Source organism: Palaemon carinicauda, chromosome 14 (genome assembly GCF_036898095.1).
Source record: "Palaemon carinicauda isolate YSFRI2023 chromosome 14, ASM3689809v2, whole genome shotgun sequence".
NCBI lineage: Eukaryota > Metazoa > Arthropoda > Malacostraca > Decapoda > Palaemonidae > Palaemon > Palaemon carinicauda.
Window position 1 is genome coordinate 57,230,513 of NC_090738.1, and position 10,677 is coordinate 57,241,189.

A 10,677-nucleotide genomic window follows, 5' to 3' on the forward strand; every position below is an offset into this window, starting at 1 on the left:
AATAAAGAGTGATGGCAGAAGCTGCAAAGCAAACCGTACGCAGAAATCTGTGAAAAGAAAATATTTGTTAGTGTGTGTGTGCCTATATATATATATATATATATATATATATATATATATATATATATATATATATATATATATATATATATATATATATATATATTGCCTATATATATATATATATATATATATATATATATATATATATATATATATATATATATATATATATATATATATATATATATATATATATATATATATATATATATATATATATATATATATATATATATATATAGAAAAGAAAGGAAAAAATATCATGCATAAATACCTGTCTGCTACCTCAGGTCAAACTGATTAAGAAATCATTGGCGTCAGTGTTTGCTTACAGACTACGCGTAATCGTAATGTTATTAACGTTTAGCTGAATACGTTGTTTATGTTTTTTTCCTCCCAGACAGCTTGACGCTCTCTCTCTCTCTCTCTCTCTCTCTCTCTCTCTCTCTCTCTCTCTCTCTCTCTCTCTCTCTCTCTCTCTCTCTCTCATAATTAAGTACTAATGATAATTTCTTACTTATTTTCCCCGGTGTTAGTAATAATGATTTTTTAGACTATCACAGCCTGAATGCAAAACTAATGATGATGTCTGACAATTTTTATTCGTAACGTTGAAGTAGGAAATAATGTTAAGTATGGTAGTTTTGACTTTTAAAATACTGCAGAAATAATGGGGATGAGTAACCTAAAATTTATTCAAGGCAGCATTTCAGATAATAAGAAACATACATACCATATTTTATCATACGTAAAATTATGGTAAAAAGTGTTATAGGTCACATAAATACCAGAGTCAATGCAAAAACTATAATAATAAAAACAATATAATAATAATATAAGGAGTATAATAATAATAATAGCAATAATAGTGAAAAGAGTAAAGGAATAATAATAATCATAGCAATATCATTATTATCATTTTATATTGATATCAAAATTATTATAATAATAATAATAATAATAATAATAATAATAATAATAATAATAATAATAAAATTAAATGAGATTATGGAAAGCAGTCAGCGAGAGACAGAGGGGAGAAACAATTCGCCTGGCGAGAGAGGGGGAGGACTTGTCTCAGTTGTAGTGACGTCACATTAATAACGGCTATCCGAGAGAAAGCTGTACATGAGTTGACAAAGAGCAATTTCATATATATATATATATATATATATATATATATATATATATATATATATATATATATATATATATATATATATATATATATATATATATACTTATATATATACATATATATATAAGATTAATTGAATTATTATAACTAAAGAAGTTACTAAAGTCTACTAAGTAGTATGTCAAAAGGCTTCGTCTCTGTTTTAACCATCTTTCAGTGCAAACCACCACGGAGGTATATGCTATTTAGAATCATTGTCAAAACGAAATAAAATAATGTAAGTGTCATTCTCGAATTGTTGTGGTTCTTTCACCATAGTTATGACATGCAACAGAGACGTACATAGCCGTGTATTTGTATGGTAAACCGCCGCCTTTTTATAAGCATCTACCGGCGTTTTTCTTTCAAGTCAGAGTTGGCGGTATATATACATGTTGGGGACCACTGTCTATGCTTGCATAGATGGACAGTTAGTGTTCTTACCTTGGTTAGCAGTTAACAGATGAAATGCAATGTAGATATTATAATCCCGATGACGCTAATTAATTCATCTTTACTGCAGAGCAGACAAGAGTCCAGACGCCACTGAAATTTCCCGCCAAATTCCCTGGCTCTCGAAGAATCTCGTGACGGCAACAATACAAATTGCCAAGTACCGCATTTTGTAGGAACTTGCTTCAAAACTATCCATAACTCAAAACCAATATGTTGTTCGTAACTTTTTTGGTGCATTACACTATCAGTGTAACAATATGGTGATTTAATACAGAGTAAAAGTTCATTTCATGACATGATCACACAAACTTACCAAGCCCATTTTAAGACAAAGTACAATAGAGGGTATATTATTCACAAAAAATACCCTGCCTCCTGGTTTTGAGGGGTATATTTGAGCCTTGGGGTGTTTTACATGTATTTAAACCCCAGCTCAATCGTTATACCCTTTCTGTACCTTGAACTTTTTACAGTGTAGGCTAATAACACACCGTGAGTATATCCTCTATCATTGTTAGTAGAGCAATGTTAAATCATGGGATGGCCTAATGACGAAATTTTAAGTACTTTATTTCTAGCAGTGTTGTTTGTTGATGATTATTTCATAAACTCGACCATTTTGTGAATCGCAGCTTGCTTAATTATCTTTTTATGGGGATATTGAGTTTTTCATGTGTTAGCGAAATAGGCTTGAACTATTTGCATTGGTAGTGATTTCATAGTTGAGTGTAAGGTAGGCTAGGTTTAGTTGTGTTGCTGTTTTTATAAGGTTGTTTGCCTTATGGTTGAGGTGTTAAATGAACGAGACTTTTGTTTAGTTCATTTAAGTGACCTAGGCCTGACTGTATTATTGTGTTGGGAGGGCGACTGGTAAAACTCCACTTACATGATTTAGGAGAGAAAAAAGTTATTTTCTATTTAAGAAAGAAGTAGAGGCTTGGCAAGTATGGAGAAATCTTAAAGAGGAGAAATGGGGAATTATGTTGGCTTTGAGTTTGGTATCCCTGGACGTATTACTTCTGACAGGGGAAGGACTGTCACCTCTCAATTGTGGACATCATTAGTGAATATCCAGGGCATCCTCCTACATTAAACAACCCTTTTAAATCTGTAGTCAACAGAATGGTTAAACGTTTTCATTTCACCCCGAAAACAGCTTATATGTCACATTGCAATGATTCCAACTGGGTTATTAAGCTTCCCTGGGTCATTCCAATCTCGGCTGCTGAAAAGGTGTATGGTAACCCCTTTGTTGTCCACGCTGCTTTTTCTTTTTTTCGTCTGTAACCTCCTCCGATAATCTCTAGTCCATACATTATGTTATGAGGAGATTTACTCCATGCAGCTATACTTAATTAAGAGACACAACACACGTCTTTCTGTGCAAGGACATTAGCAAGCTGACAACCAGTTTTATGGGGCATTTACTTGTAATCCGTGATTGCTTTCTTGATTAACATTCCTGGCGAGAAAGAATTGTTCTACATTGATCACCTAAAACCAACATTTCTCGTATAAGATGACCCGCCTAAAGTTCGCCTGTATGAAGCAGGACGCCCTAATCCAAATCTATGTCTTTTTGGTAGGGACGTACCATGTATGTGTGTGTGGGTGTTCCATATACGCTTTTACAATATAATGCATCTTTTTTTTTTCAATCTCTCCCTCTCTTCCACATTCGTAAAAGAGCAACCTGCTTAAGCTTTTCTTCGTCTGCTAAAGTTTGTTTGAATTTTCTGACACCTTGCTCACAATTGCTTATACATAAGCTTGTTATTTTTTTTTTGAATAATCTTGACTTGTATTTACCTCGCCTCTCTGTTAACACCTAACAACTTATCGTAAAGTGTATATGATATCAAGGAGAGAGATCCGTTTTTCTATATGGATCTATGGAAAGATATTTTATGATTTTCAGAAATTGTGAAGAGATTATATGACTCTATACAAAAGTAATCAACAACAAGAGTTTGTCTATACATAACGTAAGAAAAACAGGTGTTTTGCTATGCAAAATTATTGAAAGACAGACCTTGTTATTGTTATTTTTATTGTTCTTTATTATCATTCATTACTAATTATTATTATTATTATTATTATTATTATTATTATTATTATTATTATTATTATTATTATTATTATTATTATTATTATTATTATTGAAAATGGTTGAGGATTCCAAATAATTTTTTGGCCTATCCATACTTTTAGAGCTTTTCCTTCTCACGGGGTTGGTAAAATATGTTCCCAATGTTCTTTTGGATAAAAATAGTGACTTTTTATAATTATCATTTTATGACTTTAGTAGCTGGATCTTATATAAACATGTATTTACCATGAGAACCAGAAAAGAAAAAACATAAAGAATGTTAAATCCTTTTATTAAGGAAAGAGTATTTATTTATTCGAAAAAAAGGCGCTTTTTGTTTGTTAAAATAATAATAAACGAAATATATTCGAATGTGATTAAAGATTATTTGAATAGATAAAGATCATTAATGGATATTTTTAAATAAATGGGAAAATTAAAACTGAGTCAAAAACCTCCTTGTGATGGAAAATTATATATTTGTTTTTTAATATAACCCCCCCCCAAAAAAAAAAAAAAAAACTTTCCTGAAGACGAGTTCAAGTAAAAATTATACATGACTGAGGAAGTGAAGGATTTTAAATAAATAAAGAAAACTTAGCTGTCTGCAATATAAATGAAAAAGGGTTATGGTCAGGATGAAAGATTTATAACTGATTTATCCTTTAAGAATTTCGCTCTCTTCAATAACTTCTGAAAGAAGGCGATTCATCATTACTGTACCTAGTGGATTTAGTATGATCTCTCTCTCTCTCTCTCTCTCTCTCTCTCTCTCTCTCTCTCTCTCTCTCTCTCTCTCTCTCTCTGAGTATATGTCAGAGAGAGAGAGAGAGAGAGAGAGAGAGAGAGAGAGAGAGAGAGAGAGAGAGAGAGAGATGGGGGGTGAAATTTTGTACACTAAGGAATGAGGTAAAATGAGAAATTGGAATAGAAACAAAAATTTTTATACATCACAATGCTCAAGTTACTTTTTAAATGAAACAATTATTTGAACTCTATTCCTTATCTTTTCTCGAATTCATAAACATTCTAAATTTTACATCTTGTCTTGAAGGTATTTCGTTTTTACCTAATTCCGCCATATTTATAATTGAATATTGAAACTCTAGTTTTCTACATCTTCGAGATAAGTAACATAGTCAGTAAGTTTTTTATGAAAATCATTATTTTGGTCATCATTATATATGCAATGAGGATAAATTCAATGTGTTAACATGACACACAGTATTAGTTTTGATACTTTTGGAACACATTTTGGAAAAAAAAAGGGAACAAAAGTAGATTTCTATTCCGAAAAAGAGCCTCTTCTTCTTTCTCCTGAGATCATGAAATCTCCATAAAACGAGAAAAAAACTTTTTATCTTCCTTTATTCACAGAGGTGGTTAATTTTACTTATTAACATCCTTGGTCCTAAGGTCTAGGACTTTCCCAGTTTATCTATTAACTGTCTTACCGTATCACATCAGGCATTCTGTTCTTTCTCCTGGAATATATATTTTCCAGGTGATGGGTCACAAAGTCCTGTAGGCAATGCTACATTCCGGTAGTGCCTATTATATAATGATTTAGATAAAACAGTTATTTTTGTGCGTGCACTTAAGCACGTGCGCGCCCGCCTGTGTGTGTATAGGTGTGTGGGTGTGTAAGTGTGTGTGTGTGGGTGTGTATGTGTGTGAGTGTGCGTGTGTGTGTGTATGTGTGAAATCAGTATTTTCTATATGTGTGTATCTATCTGTCTGTTTTATGAAGCTCTTGAATCTGGTCAAAAATGTTGCTCCTCTTGATTAGAAAAAGTCCTTTTACAAAGGTGTTGAAAAGTCTTCCACGTCTGGTTATTAGCATTAAAAAACGATGTTCATTGAATAAATATACTCATTAATGCTTCTCGTTGTCTGTCTGTCTTTATCCTGTAAGAAATTTAAATTACTTTCCATATTCTGTTTTTTTACCCATAACCTTCCTTCCTTGAAGAGGCTGAATGTCCCATTCTATCGTTAGTGGTTAAACAAAGCCGCTACCCTCATTATTTTTTTTTAAATTTTATCCTACAGACTTAAGCTTGAAAAGGATAAGAGGTCGCTATCCCCTGTTACTATCATTATTTCAAAACATATTATACTAATCTATTTACACTGGCTGCCAATTATGGCGAGAATTGAATTTGATATATGTACATTAACCCACCAAGTTATAAGAACCAGTCGTCTAAAATACTCAGAAGAACTGCTACATATTGCGCAGCCAACAAATCGTGTCGAAACGAGAATAGTTACAGATGTCTTCAAACTGTTGGATTCTAGATGTATGTCCACTTTAGGCTCCAGAGCCTTTAAATATGCAACCCTGAGACTACATGAAAAGCTCCCACGAAACATCCGAATGATTGAAGACTTTAAGTCTTTTGTACCAACAGTGTGTCACACGATCGTACATAGTTCATTTTATGTATACATTATGTTTGTATCTTCGGTCTTCCCTCGCACTAAAAAGAACCTGAATAAACATGTTTGTTTTTCTCACTGGTAACAGTGTCGATTTGGAACATGAAATTTCTATTACCTTGAGCCTTTGTATATGAAGGAGAGTGTTCTATAATAAACTCACTTAGTTGCTTTCATCCTGTCTTTGAGTCACAACCTTCTCTCGGCGGGTCACATTGGTGACCCCGGAAGTTGACTCGCTCCTCCCGCCTTCCAACCTCCCCCCCTAGCCCCTCCTTCGGTGGTACTATGGCTAGAGTCTACGGAAGTTGGCCCTGTGGCTGCCCCATCGAAACTTTCATGATTCGCCAGCGGAGAGGCTTTTGCTTGGTTTCAGCACGCATAAGTCCAGTTTCACATCAATGGCGTGACTTGCTCTACCAACAAAGCAAATTATGTTCTCACGGCGATACACAAGGACACCTTCCCGGAAATATCCGACAGGCTTTGTGAACAAGGAGACACTCCAATAGAGTATGACACCCTCAAAACACACCTTCTGCAGCAGTACTCACAGTCGCCAACCTCTGTATAGGAAAGCTTTTTCAGCTCTCTCAACAAACGTTGGGATACCAAAGGGCTTCGACTGCCCTCAGGGAAATGACCAGTATCGCTCGCTTGCAACCTGCCGCAGATGGCTCTCCTCGTGAGGTGAACCTATTTCGTGCCCTTTGGATACGCCGTTTACCCGAACCTGTACACGCTGCCATATCAGATGACGATAGTGTACCCATATAGGACATGATTACCAAAGGCGACGCCCTTATGGAAAGCAACTTCAAGACCTCCATCAATGCCTCCACCTCTGACAAAGAGGACACCTATTCAACATCAACCGAAGCTGACATTAATGCCGTAGGACATACACGTCTACCCCGTGACGTCCCAAAGCAGCGACAAAGTCACCCAACACCCACCACTAGCTCGCTCCCAGCCAACGACTTCTACAGCACTTACTACCTCCCACCCGTCACAGTTTTGCTACTACCACTTCAGATTCGGGGCAACCACAAAGAAATGTGCCAAGGATTGTCAGTGGCCAAAAAACGCGTAAGTAGGCCATCGCTCGATGTGGTTGTCTCCCGTGTTTTTAATCTTTTGTTTTTACATGATGCATGAACAGGAGTGCGATTTTTGGTAAACATGTGGCCTTGTCATTCTCTTTAACCAAGGGAACTCTTCTGAATATGACGTAGTCTGTCTACGTCTGCTTACGTCCGCTTGGTAGCTGCCAACGGATCTGCGATACTCACCTACGGTTACGAGAACCTCACATTACCGTTCGGAAACGGTAAATTTAATTGGAAGTTTCTCGTTGCTGACGTCACATTGCCAGTCTTCGGTACGGATTTCCTCTCTCATTTCCACCTTCTGGTCGATGTCGCCCGGCGATGATTGGTCAACGCATACTCGACTTGTCGACACCTCTCCAACCTCGCTCTCCTCATCATTGCACCCAGAGATGCTTATGCCCACCTCGTGCACGGAAGTTTTCCGTCCAGAACTTCGCCAAACGCCCACGGCCCCTGCCAAGCCTGGTACAGTATTTATCACCATATCAAGACGACGGGACCTCCAGTCTTCGCATAATTCAGACGTTTGGCACCGGAACGATTGGCAGCCGTTAAACAGACGTTCGCCGAAATGGAAGAAATGGGTTCTTTGCCAAAAGGCCTCCAGCCCATGGTCATCACCCTTATACATCGTTCTGAAGAAAGACGGCTCCCTTCGTCCATGCGGAAATTACAGGTGCCTGAACATGCAAACAGAACCAGATCACTACCCCCTCCCAAACTTCGCCGACATGACCTCCTACCTGCACAAAGCGAAGGTTATCTCTACGCTTGACCTCCTGAAGGGGTATTATCAGGGGCCTATAAACCTAGAAGACATCCCCAAGACTGCCATCACAACTCCGTTTGGTACATTCTCCTTCAATTACTCCTGTTTTGGCCTTCTTAATGCCGGGGCCACGTTTCAGCATCTCATGGATGGCATCTTAGCGGACCTCCCTCTCTGTGTATGTTATGTGGACGATAAACTCGCCTCTGGTGCACGCCTTCACCCGACGCCTGGTCCGCCCGTCAACTCCAACATCTCTCCGCCATGGCTGAATAAAATTGCACCCTTCAATACATCCTGGGAAAATGAATCCCGTTGCCGATGCCCTGTCAAGAAACACTTTGGCTGCCGTTCAACTTGGATTGGATTTCAAAACCCTGTCTGAAGCCCAACGTCAATATCTAGAGTATTAAGCATGTAAGACATCCTGCACGTCCCTCCGTTAGGAATGTTTCCCCCTCGAAGATTCCAACACTACCCTCCTCCTTGACGTCAGTACTGGTACACCATGACCTTGGATTCCTGCTACCATGCGCCGGTAAGTGTTTGATTTCCTTTACAGCCTTTCACATCCTTAGTGCCGTTCTACCGAACAGTTGCTGAAGACAAAGTTCATTTGGCACGGCATTTCTAATGATGCTAAGGATTGGGTCCGCGCCTTTACTTCTTGCCAAACTTCCAAAGTACATTGACACATGGATTCAGGAGTGGGCACCTTTCCTCAACCTCAGCATTGTTTAGCACACATTCACGTCGACGTTGTATGCCCCCTACCCACATCACAAGGACATCGTTACCGGTTTATCACCATCGACCACTCCACTTGTTGGCCTGAAGACATTCCCATGGAAACTGCAACGTCCACCTCCTGTACATCTACCATACTCTCAGGATGGATCGCAAGATCTGGTATCCATGAGCATATTACTTCTGACGGGGGTACCACTTTCACCTCTCAATTGTGGACATCATTAGTGAATCTCCTGGGCATCACCCTACATCAGACAATGGCCTACAACCCCTCAGTCAATAGAATGGTTGAACACTTTCATCGCACCCTCAAAGCAGTTTTGATGTCCCGCTGCAAGGATTCCAACTGGTTTACTCAGCTTCCCTGGGTCCTCTTGGGACTAAGGACCACTCCTAAAGACACCGTTGACGTCTCACCAGCTGAAATGGTATATAGCAACCCGTTGGTAGTCCCTGCAGAATTTTTTCCTTCTATTAACCGCTTCCGACGATATCCAGCGCATACGTCACGTCGTGTGAAAATTTACTCCTTGCCGACAGACTTTCACTCTGCAGCGCATATCTTCCTGCACAACAACACTAGCAAGCCACCCCTAGCACCCCCTTACACGGTCCCTTTCCTTTTGATCCGATGCAGTCCGAAAGCATTCTTACTAAACATTCGTAGCAAAGAAGACTGGGTCTCCAATGATCGCCTAAAACCTGCTTATCTCCTAGCAGATGACTCGCCTACAGTTCGCTTCTCTAGATCAGGGTGCCTTATTTAGCATGTACAGTATGTCATTTTTAGGAGGGGGGGGGGGAGCCATATACTAACCGTGTGTCACACGATCATACATAGTTAATTTAGTGTATATATTATGTTTGTATCTTCGCTCTTCCCTCGCACTAAAAAGAACCTTAATAAACATGTCTGTTTTTCTCACTGGTAATAGTGTCGATTTTGAACATGAAATTTCCTGTTAACCTGAGCTTTTGTTTATAAAGGAGAGTGTTCTATAATAAACTCAGTATGTTGCTTTGAGTCACAATCTTTTCTCGGACCATCACACTTTCAAGAGGAAACTGAAGAATTTCTTATTTCAGCAGTCATACATCAGTGTTGATTTAAAAGTAAATGAACAATACGCAATACGAAACATTAAATACTCTGAACGAACAAGGTAAAACGACCGTGGAGGACCTGTAGAGAGTGGGGTTCCCTGCTGTATGGGACAAGTAAAGCAGGCATCAAAGTAAAGTAAGTAAGTAAAAGTGAAAGCAAACCTTAGTAACTTTTGTAGCTTTGTATCAATTCATAGTTCATCGAAATTCCACTAATAAATTATTAGTTTTGGGGCTAATATTCTACAGGGCAGGGGACATTAACCTAAATCCAGAATTAAATATTATCAATCTCTATTTTATGTATGTGTGTATGTGAATCCTAAGTACTACGGGCAAACAGTACCATCAGCTAATGAAATTCGACTACCTTGAGGAAAGTAGGTATGTACCCCCACAAAACCTATTCAGACCCAACCTAACTTTTTTTCACAGTATTGCGTGAAGAGAGGACGTATCAAAACATTTTCGATATACACTGTAAAAGATAAAAATTTAATTCATCATCGTAGATCAATACACAAAAAGAGGCCGTGTAAGAGAAAAAAACCTTACCAATCACAAGTTTTTGAAAGATTGAAACTCATCAAGAGAAATATTGTGCGGAGAACAAAAAGGTCTCAAATTTAAGTTTGTTCTTCTTTAAAAATAAACCTCGTTGAAATCTTTGTAATAAAGAAATATATTATTTAGTAAATTATGATGCCTTTTATAT